A 21,542-nucleotide genomic window follows, 5' to 3' on the forward strand; every position below is an offset into this window, starting at 1 on the left:
TTGAAATTTTTGATGATGAAATCTGGGATACATAAATATGATTCATATACCGTTACCAATAGTAATATAAACAATATGGCTGTGAATTGCATCGAGAAAACTTTAAGTGCATCTGATGGTATTGTCACAAAGTTGGATGAACCGACAAAAATAAGTGACCATGAAGTTACTAGCACTGTTGATGATGAATCCAAGAAGATGGTCTCTAACCCCAAAAAATATAGTATTTTGGACCCAATCAAAAAATATAAACAAATTCCGATGCCTTCTGTACTAAATAATAGCATGGGCAAACCACAAGTTACCAGTAGCATACCGTTTAAACCTGCATACATTGAAAACACTGATAGCTCAGATAAAATGAAGTATTTTAAAATGTTGGATTTAAGAAGCAAAGATTGGTTAACCCGTGGAGGCCGTCATTTAAAAGCCAAAGATCTCAGGAAGTTCAAGAAGCAGAAGCCTTGCTTCTGTGCTCACGGGGACAGCTCTGGTCACTCCCACTGCCTTGGATTTGGAAAGGACATCAGCACTTTGGGGTTGGGAAACAAAATAGATAAAATCAATTCCGAAAGTGCACAAGGTGGAGTGCATCTGAGGGTGGAAACCCTTGAATTTCTAAGTAAACAGCAAGAGGGAAGGACAACTTACAATGCCGACAGGTACCAATCGGAAGTGGGTGCAGGATCTTTTAAGCTGAGTTCCGACGGTCTAATTGATGGCCTAATGCATATGAAGAAGGGCAACAATGTTTGCAAGGCAAACAAGATCTATGATGGTGGTAAGAAAATCAGGCAGAAAGAAGTGCAGAAGAATGAAAGTAAATCAAAAAAGTTCACGTGCAAAATATGTGGAGACTCGTTTGCAGTGCAGCTGCATTTAGCTCGGCACTGTAGAGTAGAGCATGTTAAAATTCCTAACCATGAAATGTTTATGCCAAGGGAAGTATTGTCGCAGGTGCACCAGGGTACAAAATCTGAAAATCAGAACAGTAGGATATATAAATGCAACCTTTGCAAACAGATTTGCACTTCAAAAATTGAATATAGCTTCCACATGAAAATTTGTCTTCTCGAATGTGTCAAGAATGATGCATTTTACGATGCCGAAGAGTTTTCCGCATGTTTCAGCTGCAAGGTATGCAAGAAAGGCTTTACTACGCAGCAGGGCCTGCACAATCATTACAGGATCCACGAAGTAAGGAAGCCTCACATCTGCAAGGTGTGCAGGAGAGTGTTCACGCAGAAGCATCTTCTGGAGAGCCACTTGCAGACTCACACAAGGTACCTCATGTGCAACGTGTGCAAGGAAATATTCACAAGTAAAGTGCAATATGCACTTCACGTGAAGCAGTGCGTGCTGCGTAAGATTGATGGGACAGGATTCAAAAGGAATCATGCACTGAATCTACATCACAACTGTCAGTTGTGCAATCTTGGATTTAGTTCCGAATTGGTTCTGGCTGCCCACATGAGAGTGCATATCAAAGATAAGTTTTTCTTGTGCGAACTTTGCGGACAGGTGTTCCCGCATGCATTAGAATTGAACATGCATGCGAAAGCATCTCACGGTGTAAGTGGATTCCTAGCGGAAGAAGATTACGAAGTCGATATTTTGTCATGTAGTGACGATGAGGATGCTGGTCGACAAAAGCCCACGTTGGTCAGCAAAGCTGTCCAAGTAGATGAAATGTTGATTGACAGAGAAGACAGCAGTTTATTTTGTAAAGTGGATGAAGGTGCACTTACGGCGGAAGTGTTTTTAAACGTTTGTGTCAGCCCTGGAGGGGAGCAGATCCCACGATCCTATGCAGAATATGTTGATACTAATGCATACCACTGTCATTCGTGCAATGAAAATTTTGCAACCTACAAAGACCTTAAAAATCATGCGTATGAAGAAAGGAAATTTGATCCACGTTTGTATCTCTGTGAATTTTGTGGGTCATGCTTTGATGATCCAGAAGTTTCAGTCGTCCATTCATGTAAAAATGACAGTCAGGCTCCATTACAAGTTGATGAAATCAGAAAATCACTACAAGAAAGTCCTGAACGTAAGAAAAATGATAAACCAAAGTATATTTGCTGTATGTCAAACATGGTGTTCTTTCAGAAACAATATCCAAGGGCATCTGCGGATATTTGGAGTAAACAAAAGCTACATCATGTCCATGAAAGACTGATGAAAATACCAAAGAAGAAAACTGTTTTCACCCAAAAAACCAAGCATAAAAGTTTATACCTGTGTTATGTGTGTAATAAGTTATTCTCAAAAAAGTTTTCACTGTTCATGCATTTTCGGGTTCACAAAAGGACTATGATATGTGTCAGAGGCATATGTGGGAAGCCGTTTGAAACTGAGGAGGAAATTACTAAGCATCTGGTTAAACACGAGAGCAAAGAATCAGGGCTGTGCAAAATATGTGGGCAAGTGTGTCTTGGTAGAGATGATTTAATCAAGCATGTAGGTGCAGTTCATAATAGTCAGCATGTCACTCTTAGTGCAAAGAAGTTAAAGAGGTGTTACAAGCTTTATGAAGAATCGTGCACGTTGAAGAAAAATTATGCGGAGTGTTTAGCACAATATAGTAAGCCTAGTGTGTCATGTGAAATGTGTGGAATGCCATTCGTCAACATGCAGGAGTTAATAGATCACAGCATGTGCCATGTGAACTGTGAAACTATTGTCTGTGACGTGTGTGGTTTGGATTTTAGCAATTACAATCATTTCCTACGTCATACAGAGAATCACTGCAACGGTAATGAACGAGCATACCTGTGTACTGTGTGCAAGTCTTCGTATGACAATTCGGAAGGCCTAAATTTTCATGTCAGAAGTCATATTGACAACAGAGTCTTCTCGTGCAGTAAGTGCGGTGAGTTGTTCTGGGGCCAGCAGACGTTGAAAGTCCATAAGGAGTCCACTTTAGTGAAATGCGGTCACAAATCTCCAAGTTCGGAGTTTGAAAATGAGATCCAAGAAAACACACCTGTGGAAAACGTGGCGAACAACCTAGAGTGTGAAGTCTGTAACCAAACTTTCAAAAACAAAGAACTTTTATCCCAACATGTTTTGTCCCATTTGTTATAGCTTCGTGAAAAGACTTTCAATCATTTTGCTCAATCTGTGCAATTATGCATAAAAGTTACTACTGCTCCTAATGATAGTTGTTTCATTTGTTTTATGTTTAAAAAAGAGAGAGAGATGTGCATACGCTACAGAAATACCTGTACGTGTTCATTTTTATGTCTGTGGTATTTCCTTTTTAAGGGGAGGGTTAAGGGTTGGCACCTGAGGAATGTATTTGCCATATTTTGTTTATTTTTTGTTTGTAATAGATAAAATTATAATTTTGTTCTTATGTAGATCATTGTTGAAAGCTCCAGCATAATAAAGAAACTATGTTTATACCTTGATGGTCTGTATGATAGCAAGATTTCCTAACAAGCCAGTCTTCTTAAGATAAAGTTATGTATTAGAGATTTTTAAAAAATATATAATTTGATTTGTGAATAATCTGCTTGTGTTATATTTTGCAGTTCAACACATTCCTGTAAATATGTGATATTTGAATCAAAGAAAAGAGAAATAAATGCCAAGTCTGATTTCAGTATCTAACTAACTAACTCTCTAGCCTTCTTAAACCCGAAGGTTCATGGCTGCAGCAACACAGGCCTTCCATCTGTTCCTATCTTGAGCAAGTTCTATATACTCTTTTCCATCCCTACCGATTTCCTTTAGGTCCATCTCAACGTTGTCCCTCCATCTTCGTCTTGGCCTTCCTACAGGTCTCTTACCATCTGGTTTCCCAACAAGAATCCTGTAAACTCCTCTTTCCTCTCCCATTCGTGCCACATGTCCTGCCCACCTAAGTCTTCTTGATTTAATTATTCTAATAATATCTGGACATGAGTACAAATTATGTAGTTCTAAATTATGTAACCTTCTCCACTCACCTGTCTTCTCATCCCTTTTAGGTCCAAAGATTTTCCTAAGGATTTTATTTTCAAATACTCTCAATTTATGTTCCTCTTTCAATGTAAGGGACCAAGTTTCACACCCATATAATACTACAGGCAAAATTACTGTTTTGTATATTTTAACTTTTAGTTTCTTAGATATTAAACGAGAAGACAAAAGTTTATGAAGAGAGAAGTAACATGCATTTCCTGAATTAAGCCTACTTTTTATTTCCTCTTTAATATAATTTTCATTTGTTAATATTACTCCTAAGTATTTGAATTTGGAAACTGGTTCAAACGAGTTGTTATCAATAATTAGATTTTGATTATTACCTAATACTTGGTTTCGGCCTGTAAGCATATATTTAGTTTTCTCTTTGTTAACTTCCAAACCTATCTCTTTAGCAGTTTTGAAAAATATTTTAGCATTATTCTTAATTGTATTCACATCATCCCCCAGTAAGTCTACATCATCTGCATATGCTAACAACTGAGTCACACCATTTAATTTTAATCCTTCTTTAGTTTCTTTTACCTTCCTTACAGCATATTCTAAGGCAAAATTAAAGAGCAATGGAGATAATGCATCTCCTTGTTTTAACCCATCATGAATTGTAAATTTGTCAGACATATTATTACCCACACGAATTTTACTTTCTGTTTCACTGGTGCATATTTTTATCATACTAACAAGCTTCTTAGGTATTCCAAACTCTACTAATATATTATATAATTTATCTCTTTTGACCGAATCATATGCTTTTTTGAAATCAATGAATAGCTGATGGACATTTTGATTATATTCCCACTTTTTTTCAAGTGTCTGTCTGATGTGAAAAATTTGATCTGTAGTTGATCTGTTACGTTTAAATCCACATTGATAATCACCTATAATTTCATTAGCATATGGGGTTAGTCTTGTTAAAATAATGTTAGACAATATTTTGTATGTTGTTGAGAGTAGAGAAATTCCACGGTAATTATTGCAGTTCATTTTATCACCTTTTTTAAACACAGGAACAATTATGGATTCTTTCCACTGTTGAGGGATTTCTTCTTTATTCCATATTAAACAAATTAATTTATGAATTTGACATATTAATGAATTTCCACCATATTTAATTAACTCAGCTGGTATTAAATCAATGCCAGGTGCTTTGTTATTCTTTAGCCTTTTAATAGCATCTTTAACTTCCGTCAAGTTAGGTTCTGGAACTAAAGGTTCTGCTGTGTGGACTTCATTTACTTCTGATTTATCTCCTACATGGATATTTAAAAGGTCATTAAAGTAGTTCTTCCATCTATTTAGAATATCGCATGGGTCAGCTAGAAAATTTCAGTATCACTTTACATTATCAGTATTGAAAAACCAGGTATGTTCAAGTATGACTGTAAATGAAAGGTATGATATTGTCCTTACATATTACAGTTAAAGCAAGTAAATACTTTGCACTCTATGTAAGTCAGAAATATCAAAATCAGAACAGTCATCACTAGGAAACGGAACTTTAGGTAAATAAATGTTTTTTCTGCGATAAGATAGAGACCCTAATTTTTGCCAAAATTCTGATCATATGTCAACACAGCAAATTTTATTTTACATAAAAACACATATATTCCAGTTTTCCGTACGTAAATACATATTTTGCGAATTTTCATTTTGAATACATAAAATCGCTCATTGACTTCAGCTACCTCGTAATCCTCGAAGGAAAAATGTTTATTCTCCGCACCTCTTGTTTTGTCTTTGAACACGCTCGCTGGCAGACTTCTGGCGCCTCGCTTACAATCCTATTGGGGGGAAATATTACCCCCACTGGATCTAACGCACAAGTGCTAATGTCTAAATGTACAGAAATTTTACGGAAAAACCAAGGTTTTCAAACTTTGTGCCAAATTGCATGTCTTTTGGAAGATGAAGTAGAGGAAGAGGAAGCTTTGGAAAACTTCAGCATTAGTGACATTTCGTGCTTCAAATATGCAAGAATTGTTCCTTGTGACGTGGAGCGATCTTTCTCACAATATAAGATGCTTTTTAGAGATAATCGTCACAGATTTACAATGGAGAATTTGGAAAAAACTATGGTGATCCACTGCAACTCTTCCAAGAAATAGCTCACTAAGAGGTAAGCATTTAGAAACTGATTTCAGGTGTTTAAAATGCATGTAATATTTTGTTTTTGTTAACAAATGTTTTTTTACTTTTCACATATTTTCCTGTTTTTATCACATATTTTCAACATTTATGACACACAAAAAATAAATATTTCTGAGTTTTTTAGCACATAAAGTTCCGTTCCCTAGTCATAACTAATGAGAAAGGAGTTAGTTGAACCAGGAGTGTTAACAGTGCCTTATTTTGGTGTATAATTGGTATAATTAATGGAATGGCATGATAGGAAAAGGGGATAAATAACAAATTAGCAGGAAATAGAAAACACAAGACATCACTTTTAAAATTTACATCATGTAAAAATGTAGATAAGCTTTCATCTTTCCCATGGTATCCTGGAGTTTCCAGTGGTCTACATGAGGCTTCCACGTAGATGAATATTTACCATTCGTGGCTTTGGTGCAAGTAAATGTGGTTCAGTAGTCGATAGGAACTCCGAAGTTTCAATGTTCACTCTGCCTCTTTATGAGAATTGGGGAGCTGCTTCAAAGATAGAATAACATGCTGTAGTGTATAGAAATACCAGTAATAATGGCATGTTTACCTCCAATGAGAAGCTTCTCACCCTCAAAGAGCTATTGTGCCATGGCATTTAGGTTCAGTTCAGTTCTCTACGTCAGCTGCATAGAGCTTACCTTTAGAAAGAGGTAGCAGTTGTTCTTACTCCTCTGTTAACACAGTTTATTGCTCAGCTGCTTTTGTGGTCTTCTTATTTAGAAATGAATGTCTGATGAAGGGAAAGTCAGTACTTAAAAAGGTATTTATTTGCCTGTAATAACTGTAAGTCAGTATGAAGCAGGGATCAGTGTTTGGAAGTAAAGAATTAAAAGTAGGGTCATTCTAGGATTATTTCACAAAAAAATTGAAATTGTTGAAAATTTGTAAAAATAATGAAATATTGTGTCCTTAAAGCACCTAATCAAATGCTAACCTTGACAAAGATCATTTGCCCCTAGTTCCTTAGAAAATTAAAAATTGTAAATCTGACTTTTCCACGGAGGAGACTTTATCTCCACAGAGTGGATTTTGAAGTCCTTGGAATTAATTTCTGCGTTATTTCCATTATAAGCAACGAAACATTTTCTGTACATAACCTTTTCCTTGGTGAAAAGTAGACATGAATTTTATTTCTTTTTGATCATAAAAATTTCTCCCAAGTGAAAGATCTAACTTCTCATGGTATTTATCTTTTATAACAGTATTTCCTGTTATAGCTGCTTTCTTCTTTGTGGAACCTTCTTTTTTGGAAACGTTTCATTATCTGGTCTTTGATGACTTCATCAAACAAAAATATTTTTTTAAAAAAACACTACAGCCAGTTTTATTATAAACTAAAAACACTTCACACACGACGTTTCCACCCGAACTTTAATTTAGCTCTCCTTCTGAGGAAGACCCTGATATCGGGTGGAAATGTCATGTGTGAAGTGTTTTTAGTTTATAATAGAACTAACTGCCTTGGATAGTACCTGTAGTGTTTTTAATATGGAAACCAGGTTTAATAGTGTTACCATATTTTTTTTTGTTTCTTCAGGGGTGATTTATAAAATTTGGGTCCCATGTCTATCCTTTGTTTTGGACCCTTGCAACATTATTATTATTATTTTTTTGTTATGGTACTTCATTTCCACTAATTGCATGTTCTGTATTAACAACACTTGTAAGTTTTAAAATATACAAACACTGATTAAAATTTATTCATTAATAATGAAACAATACACTTAGATTTAACATCACCTAAAACTGTTTCCACAGACAGTTGCACTATGCACTATTGCACTACATATTTTGCTACACAACACTAATACCACACACACTACAAAGGAAAAGGAACCGACACAACATTACTGTAACCACACTGGATGCAAAGGAAGAAACAAATATATTGATTTCAAGCGTCAATACCTCTCCACTTGACTTTGAATTGTTAGCATTTGAAATGTTTACGTTCGTTTCTTAGAAGAACAATTCTTCATATTCAGGAAGTGTGAACTGTAAAAAATGGAAGAGAGCATGGTGGAAAGTCCATTATACAGAGCATTCCCTGACATTCGCTACGAGACTCGGCGGCAAACAGCCCGGCATCAGCGCTTGTCTTTCCCGGTGAACGTGGTTCCAGTGAAGGGTGAACAGTCGCATGCTACAGTCTCTTTCTTTCGCTCTCCCTGTCTTCGCTCTATTTTCCTTTCTGTTGACGTTGCAGAGTGATGCCAGTATAATCCTCCCTCAGAAGTTGTGTTGTGTCGTGTCCGTGTGTTGAAGACTGTGGCTTAATATGTCACCACAAAAGTTTACATTACAACAAAGGATTTATCTTGTTACTTCGGAAAGAGGAATTGTGGAGAAGTGCGACGAAATTTCCTGGTGTTCCCGTTCCACATAGGACCACTATATTAAACTTCGTAAAAAAGGTTTAGAGTAACAGGGTCAGTTCCGAATAAAAGTGGAAAGAAAAACCCACGTGTACTTACTGAGGAAAAACTCGATGAGACAGGACAAAGGTTAGAACAGTCTCCTCGGAAATAAATCTGCCGCCTCTCACAAGAAACGGGTGTTTCAAAAACCACAGCATTTAGAGCCACTAAAATTCTTAATCGGGAGAATTACACGTGTAAATGCCAATTTTCTTCGGAGATGCCAGGAATGTGTTGCAGCAGAGGGAAATCATTTTCAACACCTTCTGCAGTCAAGGTTAGTACACAAATTGAAATCTGTGATTTTAATAGCCGACTCTAGCAACTGTCGCGAACCCCATTCCCTGGGAAAGACAAGCTCTGATGCCGAGCCGTTTGCCGCCGAGTCTCGTAGCGAATGTCAGGGAATGCTCTGTATATGTAGCATCCACATGCCAGGAAATGGCACTACTACCTTGCTTATGACATAAAATTGACTTGGCTGATTTTTTCCCTCACCCTTCAATTTATTTCAGTTTCTTACTCAGAATTAAGAGAGTTGTTATTTTCAGACACATGGGCCTCCCCAATGGCGCAGTGGTTGCGTTGTCGCCTTGTAATCAAGGGGTCCCGGGTTCGATACCCGGTGGAGGCACATAGTGGTTCGGATTCCACTTTAAACTGTAGGTCCAGTCCCGATTAGCCTTACTGTGCACAAAGTGGACTTAAAACACCAACTCAAACCAATTTTCAGACACATTATCAAAATATTTTAAAATACCACAAATTTGGCAGATTACATTTTTAAAAAATTGAATTCATTATCAATAAGTTAGCTTATTCATTTGGTGAACAAGAAAAGAAGTAAATGTATTCAAATCTGTAAGAACTCACTTTAAAAGGATAACTGGGTCTAAAATTACAAATATTTTTATTGACTAGTGTTCAACACATGATAAAAGCATGACCGTGGATAACACTATCCCCTCCTTGAGCATCTCGCAGTCCATGGAGGGGACAGAATGTTTTATTTTATTGTATTACTCCATGGAAATACAAGGTAAACAAACAAACATAAAATTTCAGATGAGTTCCGTACATAATGTTTATCACTAAATTCGTAATGATAAATGATTTGCAAAATTTCTCACCTTGAGAAGCTTGTCCACGTGGACGTGTGATCTCGACAAAGTTCGGATATCATAACTTAATCCCAAAAATCTCCTACAAGATGCCACTGGCTTCCAGTCCCTCCAATTTCCTGATGTGAATACTGTTGCACTCTGTGGATTTTTATAGGAACATTTTTCCAGTGGCCACGGAATGTACAGTTCTTCCTGGAACATTATATTCTGATATTTTACTCAATTAAGATTTTCATAAAAATATTTGTTAATGTTCATAGGAGGTTCTAAGGTGATTAATGAGTTAATTGCATCTTAACTTGTCTAAAGGAAAAACTATTAAAATCATCTACCTCCATAAACTTTGATTGCAGACAGTCACAAAGTGGAAAATTTACATATTCTGTGTAAAATTCTGAAAAGAGGGAAAAATTATTTTGGGAAGAAATAAAGCTGATGAATCTTCCAACTATAATGACTAAATTATACTATATACTACAAAATCGTCTAAATATTGTAAAAAACATATTATATGACTGCCGGACAAGGTTTCTCCTCGTTTTTTAGAATGACCCAGTAACACTTATTATATTTTGATTGGTTTTTATTTTGTTTTATTTTACTTCACTTTTCTGCCACTATAAGGGAATGTAATTGATGAAAAGACATTCACAAACATGTGTGAACAGAACACAACACAAGCCTCACAGGGCATTATACTGGCTGTAGGTGCAGTCGCCAGAGCCTCAATAGTCTGCAAGAATGAAGTCAGGGTGTACTAAATAGAGGAAAGGTTGACATTTGGGGGCTTACACTTCTTACTTTTTGAAATATGTAACTGCAATTTTGTTACTTTTGCAGGTAATGAATAAGGTAAGTAACAGTTACTTTTACATTAATTTTTCTGAAAATTACAACAGTAATGAACAAAATTAATGATTTACTAAGAAAAATATCAATGTTCAAGTGTACATTTGTTATTTGTCCCAGGACAGAGTTGTTTCACATACACAGTGGAGGGGAAGGTAGCCGACAAATAACGAACCCGTATTTCAAGTGGCAAAACGGAAAAAAATGTGCCCTCTAATAATTCGTTGACATTTTGTCTGCACTTCCGAAGAGCTTGTTCCATGTCATTCTTCATGTTTGTACCAAAAACACATTTGATCAGTGAGGTAGGTGTAAAATTTGGCCCCCTAGGCCCTGCCAACATTATAATTATAATGTTGTTATAATGTTAAATAATTATTTACAGTTTTGTTATCATGGTACTTCACTTCCACTAATTGCATGCTCTTTGTTAATAGCACTTTAAAATATAGACACATCTGATTAAAAGTTATTCAGTAAACTTACTTTTCATTTATAAGCGCCACTTACACTATGCATTTGGCCACACAACACTAATACCGCACACGCACCGAAGGAAAGAAAACCGACACTACATTACGATAGCCACTCTGGCTGCGAACTGAGAATCAAAGATTATGATTTCAACCGTCAATATCCCTCCACTTGACTGAATTGTTTGTTAGCATTCAAAATTTTTACATTCGTTTCTTTTCGAGGAACAATTGTTTCTATTTCAGCACCCTTACGTGATCTCTGAAAATAGGGTTATGATGTAAGAAGTTGTTTAAAACTCCTCTCTTCTACCTTCTTTCATGAAATGAGCAAGTAAAAGGGGTTTTATTTAGCTATTATTACAATATTATGGAAATTTAATAGTCCATGGCATGGGCCTCTGGAAGGGGGGAGGCATGCCCCCCTGTAAGCTGAAAGTCAACCATTTTTTTTTATTTTTCACATGTAATTTCATTTCAGTCACATGAATATGGTAAATTCAAATGTAAGCAATGTTTTTTGAGGGAACAGCACTATGATTGGGGAAATGTGCCATGTTTGCCACCCCCTGGAAAAAAAATACCTTCCTTGCCCCTCCATGGAAAAAGATCCTGCAGACGTCCCCTTCAGCGTCTCATTTTTTTTTGCCGCCTCTAGGCTATAACTATAGTGGTAATCCCCCCCACGTTTGGTAACAGTCCGCAGCCGAGAGAGCACTAAGTGGCGGGAAATGTACCAGCTTCAACCTTCTGACCTTTTTTTAACATGAATACTGTTTGAGGGTCCTTCATAGCGGTTATAATTTCTTCCTTTGACTACCATTTTGCAAATAAGAACGAATAGTAAATTAAATATTGCCGAGGGAAACGGAAGCATGGCGACCATATAAATTGCATGAGAACGTCATAATATTAATGATTTGTGTTTGCAGAGAGCGTTTTACGTGAACTTGAGTGCACGTATGTGGTTTGAACTTATGATGACGCCAGCAACGCATTAAATTCCAATCCACAAAAGGATGTTGCATAACTCTCGACTTGACAACGATCAAGCAGTGTAACGTGAGTGATAACGCTCTACTGCTAGTACTAAGTTCATCATTTAAAAATAGTGAAATGTCAGATTGAGCTCAATATCCTTCTGTTCAAGGACACTATGAATGAAGAGGTTTCCGTACCTTCATATCTACAGGAACAAAATACCAGGATTAACAATAAAAGAAAACTTCGTTTTCATCGAACTTATTGTTTCATTGGAAAAAGTTCCTGGACCGTATTTAAATTGATCCGGAAAAAAATGTTAATGGACCGAATTTAAATTGATTAGGAAAAAATATTCCTGGACCTTTTTTCAATTGATCCTGAAAAAAAGGTTCCTTCACCGAATTTAAATTCAGCCGGAAATAAGTTCTGGACCGAATTTAAATTCAGCCGGGAAAAGGTTCTTGGACCGCATTTAAATTGATCGAGAAAAAGGTTCCTGGACCAGGGACGTCGTTAGGGGGGGGGGCATGCGGGGGCACTGGCCCCGGCAAACGTCCACGTGGCCCCGGGAAACTGTTCTGTATTTGCTGGAAATTTTATTTTGTTTGATAACGAATATTGCAAAATAATTCTTCAGTAAATTTTGCTTGCACTTTGAAACACTTCTTCAATTTTCAGTAGCACGAACCCCAAGCAAGGCATTTCTTTCTTATTTCCCCGTTTCTTGCTTGTTGAACACAAACAGATGTATTGGGAGGGGATACAGTTAATGGTTTTGTGGTCCGCCCCAGTCAGGGAAGTCTGAGACCTCTTGAAAATGCACTTTTCCTCCCTGCTGCACACCAGATCCAGGATCCCCCCCAAAACCCACACTTTCTCTTCATCTGGCTCCATTTTTCGGCGTGGGAATGAATTACATAACGGTTCTTCTCACATGCACTCAACCCTCCTGCTAATGACCTGCCCTGAAAGAAGGGAAAGGCCACTTTATGAAAATTTGGAGAAACATCGAAGCTGTCGGTTCATCTATTGATTTGGTGGACCTATCATATCTGTTAGTTTGAAGTAGGATTTGTTATCCGAACGGTGGTAAACTTCTGTAAACGCGAGAAGATAGCATCAGGAAGTGTTTGTGATCTTGTTTTCCTACATCGCGAGTAAAATGTCGAGTGAGAAGCTGCCAGATTGTCTTCCTCTGGAAACAATGGATCAGGATCGACTGATCGACCAAATATCCAACATATTGGCATTCTAAAAAAGAGTCTGACTACCACACAAGATCCTGGGTTCGACTCCCAGGCTGGTTGATCTCATGTATAATGAAGAATAAACCACGTTTGAATTAAGGAAGGAAACTAGGTATGTAGCAATTGTTTTTACAGCTCTATAAGTATTATGTTACAAAATTAGTATATCTTTCTGACTTTCTGTGATTTTTCTTCATTTCGCCTCCACCTGCAAATGCGGAAGCTGCTGCTGCTTAGGTGGGAAGGTTGGCTAGACATACAAATATAATTAATCCCTAGTCATACAGCGAATAATACTTATAATATAATCATGAGTTATGGAGAAGCAAATAACTTATCAAGCATTTCTGTTTCTATTTGTTGTGCAGTGGTTAACAAGGTGCATTACGATGCCAGGGGTCCTAGGTTCGAATCCCGGACTGGGCGCGTGTGTTCATTATGATGGTCCTCTCATCAATTTCACATCACTCATTGTCATCTTCATCTTCACGATTAGCCAAAAAGTGTCAGAAAAGCGAAGTAAAATAAACCAAATTAATCATTTATATATTTCTACATTACACCGCTTTTCTACCTCTTGGGTTAAAGGCGACGATGAGGATGAATGATGAGCCGAAGGAATGGCGATGGGACAGACATGATACAACCATACCTGTCAAATGTCCGAACCTTGGACCTCTAGTTTCGTAGCATGTTATACTCTTAGGAAGAAAAACTGTAAAAGTGGGGTGAAAAGATGCAAAGTTGTACGATGCATAAAAAGCCATGTTTAGTTCTTCTAAAACCTTCCAATTATCGAGTTCGTGTTTTAAGTCCACCTTATGCACAGTAAGGCTAATCGGGGATCTGAACCACTATCTGCCTCCACCGGGTATCGAACCCGGGACCCCTTGATTGCAAGGCAATGATGCTAGCACTGCGCCATCAAGGAGGCCGATAAAAACTTACAATTAGTCAAGGCTTGCGAAGAGTTCTTTCATTCGGTTGCGCGTGGTCATCATATCGAGTCCCATAGTTTCGACAGCAGAATTTGCTTCCATATCGCTTTCAAGTACTTCCAAAATTGTCCTCACGATGTTGGAACAGCACAGAAATTTTGGAACTAATACAACCAGGCACATACACAGGGAAGGGGCTCGGGGGCTGCAGTCCTTTCCCGAAATCCTACAAATATCTGATGTTAATAATGTGTAGTAGTAATTAAATTTACTTCATTAACAGGATTAAACATCTTGTATATGGTAAGTTGCAATATACCAAGAAATTCATCTTCAGCGCATTTACTCCTCCCCCCAACCTTTTCGTCTTTAGATGGCGGCAGCCGATAAGGAATAATCCCGTTCCGAAATCATATTCTGGCTACCGGCCTAACCACCAGCGATCAAACCTTGAACCTTTCGATTTATTGATTAATTGAACTGGTGTTTTAGGTCCACTTTATGCACAGTAAGGCTAATCGGGACTGGACATACAGTTTAAAGTGAGATCCGAACAACTATGTGCCTCCATCGGGAATCGAACCTAGGCAGGTTGTTGAACCTGCCGAACCAAAGACGAGAGCGTAATGATTTGAGCCTGTGCGAACTTTGTTTTATCCAGTGCCATCATATATTCAGTTTTCCACACACAAATAAGATTAATTTTAAGAAATTAGACGTGTGCATATAATTTCTTATCGTCATCATTTTGCAAGTGAACAATCAGATGCCGTAGAAGACTCGGGCCCGCCCTTGAACTAAGAGATATCGCATTCGATTCCGGTATAAACTGTATACATGAGATGCCTAGCTTGAACTCATTATGCACAATACTTGTTGCCAATACTTGTAAACCTGGTTCCAGCACTTTATATCTAAAACAACGGAAAAGAGTTTTATCTACTTCTCAATTTTTTTCCAGCAAATTTACAAATCTAAAGGCTAATAACATTGTTCTTGGTGTATAAGCCATTAAGCTAATGAGTTCATTCTGCATTTATTTTCCCGAATAATGGCTGTGTATTTCACTAGAGTATATCCGTAGACTGTTGGGGCTGCAGAAGAAAATGATGTTCCTTTCCAATTTATTGATTGATTGAGTTGGTGTTTTAAGTCCACTTTATACACAGTAAGGCTAATCGGGACTGGTTCTACAGTGTAAAGTGGGATCCGAACCACTATGAGCATCCACCTGGTATCGAACCCAGAACCCCTTAACTACACTACGACAATGCTTCCATGCGCCACCGAGGAGGCCCTTGATCCTTTTCTTTCCAAGACTATATATACACACACATGCATATATAATGTATGTATACAGCATAGACCTATATGGTGTATAAATAGTTTGTTAATTCATAATAGTTTGATAGAAAAAATCTTACGTTTGGGCCCTCCCAAACTGAGCAACCTAGCTACGTCCCTGTCCTGGACCGTATTGAAATTGATCGGGAAAAAGGTTCCTGGACCGAATTGAAATACTTTAGATAAAAAGGCTCTTTACGGTCCAGAACCCATTTACACTTGATTTTTCTCCTGGACCGGAATTGAATTTATTTAAAATTCCTGAACCTTTAACAACCCTGGTGCAAGGGCAGTAACAGTTATATTAAGTGACCTTCAGTAGCAGTATGTACGAGCATTCCCTGACATTCGCTACGAGACTCGGCGACAAGCGGCCCGGCGTCAGTGATTGTCTTTCAGGGTGAACAGAGTCCGCGACGGTCGCACGCTACAGTCTGTTTTCTTCGCTCTCCCTGCCTTCGCTCTCTTTCCCTTTCTGTTCACGTTGCAGACTGCCGCCAGTATAATCCTCCCCCGAAAGTTGTGTTGTGTCGTGTCCGTGTGTTGAAGATTGTGGCTTAATATGGCACCACAAAAGTTTGCATTACAACAAAGGATTTATCTTGTCGAGTGTTACTTCGGAAAGAGGAATTGTGGAGAAGTGTGAATAAATGTGGAAAGAAAAATCCACGTGTTTAGAAAGTTTAGAACAGTCTCCTCGGAAATCTATCCGCCGCCTCTCACAAGAAACGGGTGTTTCAAAAACCCTCTTAAGTCCCCCGATTTTTATTTATGGGGAAATCTAAAAAAATAAAGTATGCAAAGACAATCCGCACACCATCCGTGAGTTAAAAGAGAGTATTGTACGAGAAATCGGGAGAATTACAGTAAACGAACTTGCACGTGTAAATGCCAAATTCCTTCGGAGATGCCAGGAATGCGTTGCAACAGACGGACATCATTTCCAACACCTTCTGTAGTCAAGGTTAATACACAATATGAAAACTGTAATTTTAATAGCGACTGTCGCGGACCCCGTTCACTGGGAAAGACAAGCGCTGACGTCGGGCCGCTTGCCGCCGAATCTCGTAGCGAATTTCAGGGAATGCTCCATAGACAGTGGGATCCATGAGTATTACCGTCCAAATTGTCCATGACTATTTTAATTAATTTTTCTCTTGCATCCTACAGTAATGTGTTTTTAGCGATGGATTGTTATGTATGCTGGTGCAGAAGTTGTCAACAGCTTGTTTCGAGTTTTATTTTAATTCTTGAAGCTCTTATTGGGTCATATAAAGTGCACGAGCATGATGATGGACAATTTGCACGGTAATACTCATAGATCGTACTGTACAGTGGGATGCACAAGTATTGCCCGGCAAATTGTCCATGACTACTACTTTCATTAATTTCTCTCTTGTATTCCGTGCGTTTTTAAGGAAGGAATTTTTACATATCCTGATTAAGCAGCCTATTTGGAGTTTTGTTCGATTTCTTGGAAGCTCTCATTGCGTGAAACAAAGAGAGTAAACTTGATGATGGACAATTTGCTTGGTGATACTTACGCATCTCACTGTACGTATTATAAGTATGTAGTCATTGAGTCGTACATTAAATGTATGCCGTATTTTCGAACCAGTTATTTGCTAGAAATATATTCAGCATAACGTAGCCTATAAATTAATGCATTAATTCTACAATGATTCTGCTGTAAAATGTTATACTTATAAAAATCAGTGTGGTATTTATGAAATTTCCAGTGGGGGGGAAATTCTACTGACTGTCTAGGGACAGCATGAGATAATGACTTTATGCCATATAACATTTCCCCCCATGGATAAAATGTATTAAGCAGCGGGGGGAAAATTCCCCCATCCCCCCTACAAATACCATCCTGCTTATAATGCATCGTTACCCGCTTCTCAAATTATAAAAGATAGACCTAGACCTATTGCGTACATTGGCAAAATCTGCAAACAGATTTTAACTAACGAAGTGACTCGTCTTGTTGCACCATATCCTATGTGCGGCTGGTAGCGATCAGCCAGTCTCGAACGCGTCTAAAACTAGCAGTAAAACTAATGAACCAAGAGACGAGAACTAAAAAAAATGGAGAGGGGTGTCATCTACTCCCCCTTTCCCAAGAGAAGGTGGTCGCTCTGCCACTATTAAAAGTGCAATATTGCCTGATGTGAAGCTGATAAGAATCACAGTCAAGTCTCTGCAAATTAAGTGTAACGTTTTCTGTTTCCAGTTTTCATTTGAATTCTACCACGTTCTGTGCACTCGGTTTGATTTATCTGTATTAGGTTTACTTTTCTTCGCTTTTTTACGTAGAGAATTTTGTAAAATGGAAAGGGGTACACACACCTGCTGGATATTAGCATGAAGTAGAATCTCCAAACAAGAGACTTGTACGGAGTTGCCTTGTGTGCCTCGAGTTTAACTTCAGTCCAGTCCATGATTCCCTTCTGGAAGAACACTGTCTGTGCTGGGTCACGTGCACCAAAGAGCGTATATACATAACCTTGGTATATATGCTCTTTGACGTGCACCTATCTCAAGGGGTTGAGTGCAATTGCTTCGTTCTTTAGACGGTTCTGTTAAACAGGAAGTGCTGTAGTTTTGTTGTTTGTGAGAATTGTGCTCGAGTGCCACGTAATATTTTGACCTATCGGAAATATTTTGAGGCTAAGTTGACTTATTTATTGTCAAAGAGTAGTTGCATTATAAAGATTAAAAAATAATGTCGACGTATCTTGGCATTGTACGTTATCATGACGACGTTTTCCATCTTGAAAACTCGCTCAAAGCGTTGTGCAGCTCGGTTGTGATAGAACTCTTGACAGTTTCGTGGAATAATTGGTGAACTCCGAGCTTCGGATCCCGTTCAACTGTGTGGAAGCTAGAGAACACCGGCCTGAGCAGTGTCAAGATTTGTTGAGGTATGTTTAGCTTCTATAAAAATATTCAATGTGTGCTCGTGTTAATCGTAACTAGTTGTGTACAATAAACTGTAAGCATATGTTTACACTTACTTTACATAACACAAACTATTCAACCAAAAGTGATTTGCGTGTTATTTACGGAGATTCGAATATTAGTTTCACGATGTCAATTGTTTGGGGCCGTCGACCCACTGTACCCCCTCGAGAATTACGTCGATTTTTTTAATCGACAGATTCCAACGTTTTACGTAATATAAAAGTGGTTCCAGCGTTAGGAAGCCACAATTAACGGAGATATTTGATCGCAAAGTATGACCCGCGTAAGCACAAGAAACTCCTATTCCGAACTATCACTCATTTTTCCCTTAACAAAATCCCAAACAGCAGCAAAACTAACATTCCTGGCGTAACAAAAACGTGAAATCACTATCGGTACCAAATATGGCCCTCCTAACCTAACAATCATTCCCAATACGAACGAGAATACATAATTTTTGAAAGTACTAAGAAAACAACGTGAAATCACTATTGTGACCAAACCTGGACCTCCTAACCTAACAACTATTTCCAATGCGAACAAAAATATATTATTTTAAAAAAGTACTAACCTTAAAACAATGCACTTTCTGCTACGTGGTTGCAGGGGCGAAATGTGTCAATTGGCAGACGAATCACACATTTTCATTGATAGCACTTACCACACTAAAACTCACGCCCACCTTCCAAAGGGAATCCGGGCAGTACCATGTCACATACGGTCTCGCTTATTGTACAACACTTTAGCAACCTTGTGTTCTGACATCCCGGGGCCTACGTTGTTAGGTTAGGCTACCTAGGTTTAGTACTCTTAGCCTAAATAATAATTTGTCATTGTATTTATGCTAATGCTACCTAACCTCGTAGGCATTCCTCGTCTGACGTCAGAACACAAGGGTCTCACTTATTGCACAACACTTTAGCAGCCTTGTGTTCTGACGTCACGGGAGATAGCTTTTTAATATTAGGCTAAATGCCTACGTTGTTAGGTTAGGCTAGCTACGTTTAGTTCTCTTAGCCTAAATAATAATTTGTCATTGTATTTATGCTCTTTGAACTACTTAGAGGGCTACCAGCCACTTTTCACGTTTACCACATTATAAAGCATGGCATATTTCACAGTTTAACGCGGAAAACTGTGTTTGAATTATTGTGGCAGTTATATCGTTTACAAATTCAGTCTTCAATTGGTTTCAGGGTATGAAACAAAAATCAAAGAAATCTTCACCTTTTTAACTTTTAAGCCCCACTGCCCTAACGGAACACACCGACAGGCAGTGGAATCCTCTAGAGGTTTGCAAATGTGATCCATTGCCCGCCCATGACTCGCCCGGCCTAATGGTAAGAAATACCCGCCCACTCCGCCCTGCGCAGCTGTTGTCGGGAACCAACCCGTTGCAAATATTGTTAAAACTGATAATACATTATTCGAATTATTAATGTCACTGCATGAAAAGGCTGCTCAGGAGAAATCTCGAAAACGTTAAATGTGAACGAGTGTCGAGTGACTTCCCGTTTGATACGTTTATTAATTTCAAACAACAGGGAACATAGTCCAGTACTGGTAACCATGTTTTAATAGTTAACCACAAATCTAGGTCAGATATAATTGGATACGTCAGTGGTGTTACAATTACATGAAGGCCTTGGAAGCATTCTTAGCATGTACTAAATAGTTTAGTGCCCAGTTGAAAGCACTTTTCCGTATCAGAAATTGAATTTCCTAAAAGTTTGATCGTAATATTGCTCGCCTCCCTTTCTCATTTACGATTCAAGTTCTTATGGTAGGATTCAAATTTAACAGGACAAGTCTCTACTAGGGTTAGCCTATAGTGTGGTCCTAAAGCAAGTGAAATTTCAACTCTTAACTTCCTGTTTATTAGAGACCAATTCAGATCAGTCTCTCTTTTATCTTGTGATTTTAAACAAGACAGCTCAACATCCAGGCTACTTCATATTGATCGAATTACTGACAACCTTCAAACCTACGATACAAAATATTCCCCTTTTTTCATTTTGTAATAAATACTTCAAAGGCGTCACAATTTATATATATATATAAGAAAACAAAAAACAGTATTCTTTTCTTCTTTCATAAATACGCAATTTATTTTGATTTTTCATTTAGCTACTTTTGGCTAATCGCGACGATGAGTATGAGTGATGATGATATGGTAACTGATGAAGTGACACGCACAGGAACACCTATGCCCAGGACGGGATTCAAACCTTTCTATATGGAAGTAAATATGTTTAGCCTTTTAGGTGAAAGTACAGTTGACAAGGGAAAGCCACCTGCTAGAAAGTTCCAGAACAACTTTCTAATAGTCTGGAGGGAGTAATGTTTGTGTATATATAATGCCCTGTTTTTGTATCTTGTTACTTTTGTACTTGATACAGAGTCTGAAGAAGACCTTGCTTGAAGGTTGAAACGTTACGTTTAGTTTATGTTTTTAATAAAATAAATTACTGCCTTGGTCAGCATATTTATTTTTTCATGATCATGGAAACAAGGCTTAATGGTGTTATAAAGATGATACGACAAAATTAATGAAGGGACAAACGCAAAGAACTCCCATGCCCAGGTCGGGGTTCGAACCCGGAACTCCTGGTGCAATAGCGCGCTGTGATAACCACTCCCCCACGGTTGGTTGATTTCGTGTTTTAAGTCCACTTTATACACAGAAAGGATAATCAGGACTAGACCTATAGTTTAAAGAGGGATCCGAACCAGTATGTGCCTCCACCGGCTACCGATCTGGGACCACTTGCACTCCCCACGGAGGTCCGCCGACAACAAAGATGAGAGCAAGGCGCTAACGCAAACTGCATTTTTCCTGAGTAGTAATTTTCAATTTTTGAAACACCATCTTTGTATATGATTAACTTCTTTTTTTTAAAAAAAAAAAAAAATTTGCATTGCTTGATTTCCCTAATTTCCCCATCTCACGATCTCGTTACTGAAGGATCCGGGCTCGAGCCCTGGCCTGTGCATGAGTTTCTTTGGATCCACTCTTCGCCCTTTATTTTAATAAACGTTCATCGTCTTGGCACAAATTAGGTAAAGCGAT

General features: G+C 38.1%; 1 protein-coding gene across 1 annotated transcript in view; it reads left to right on the forward strand.

The window, feature by feature from the left end:
- The first annotated feature begins 18,277 nt into the window (after positions 1 to 18,277).
- The window catches only part of LOC146002630 (uncharacterized), a 63,574-nt gene continuing 60,309 nt past the window's right edge, over positions 18,278 to 21,542 (forward strand). Inside the window, exon 1 of the mRNA XM_083140591.1 lies at positions 18,278 to 18,432. The gene's annotated coding sequence lies outside the window, so the exon portion shown is untranslated. The remainder of the gene's footprint in view (positions 18,433 to 21,542) is intronic.

This window comes from Lepisma saccharinum, chromosome 18, assembly GCF_977018435.1.
Source record: "Lepisma saccharinum chromosome 18, izLepSacc3.1, whole genome shotgun sequence".
NCBI lineage: Eukaryota > Metazoa > Arthropoda > Insecta > Zygentoma > Lepismatidae > Lepisma > Lepisma saccharinum.